Source organism: Theobroma umbraticum, unplaced genomic scaffold (genome assembly GCF_002168275.2).
Source record: "Theobroma umbraticum cultivar Fairchild unplaced genomic scaffold, ASM216827v3 scaffold_239.1, whole genome shotgun sequence".
NCBI classification, from domain to species: Eukaryota; Viridiplantae; Streptophyta; class Magnoliopsida; order Malvales; family Malvaceae; genus Theobroma; species Theobroma umbraticum.
Genome location: NW_018397273.1, coordinates 3,336,833 through 3,337,810, shown reverse-complemented (window position 1 = coordinate 3,337,810; position 978 = coordinate 3,336,833).

Below are 978 nucleotides of genomic sequence, written 5' to 3'. Positions count from 1 at the left end.
TACAAATTTGGTATCAGAGCTCTAGGTTTGATCGAGTCCTAGGAACTCTCTTGTTTGTCAGCGGAGTTATCAAAGTTAATGTAGAGTCTTGTTTATGATTTGTGACTGTAGCACAAGTCATAGACAGGAGGCTATATAAACTGCTATTCATAGCAACCTACCTTTTTACTAACGTCATATAAAGGTTATAAGTAGTGCCGTCGTCCAGGTTTGAGATGCCACCCGAGAAATGAGCCATTGCTTGAAAAATTGTAAAGTAAAAATGCTCCTTATGAAAGGTTAATATAATGATATATTCCTTTGACTAAGGATGGAAGGAGGTGAAGTTGGACTACTAGGTCTATAGTAACTTATTCATCTAGGGGAGCTATGACTTGATCCCATGATTTTGAATGGGAAGAAATTGGATGAAATTGGGTTATTTTTGAAGTCAATATAAAGGCCTATGAACGATAACGGCGATAAGGGGCACTCTTTGCTGGAATGAATATTAATTGTTGTGAGTCACTCGAGGTTTATGACTTTGAGTATTGAGGTAATCGTAAACCAATACTCATGTGCACTGAGGTGAGTGCACTATGTGAATTGAGTTTGCCATGCCCATATATAAATGGTGTTTGGCCTTTGAGATATATTATACTATATATGTGTTGGATATGTGTTTAGCAGCTTAGATGGGGCTGGTTTTGATTTTAATTAAGTGATTGTGAAATTTCAAGATTTGATTTGGACTACTATGGTTTATAGTTATAAGTATATGAATTAGCCCATGAATGAAAATCAGTGATTGTTATAAATAATGGGTGGTCATTAAGTAAAAGGCTAGTAAACAAACCTGTTCTAAGGATGAGCTTGAATTTTGCTATGCTAGCATGATGCCAAAGGATTAAAGGACTAAATGTGGATTTGGTAGCTTGAAGTCAAATGACTTAGTAATGTTGATTTTAGTCTAGATGCTATATGGAGTTCCATGTTTGA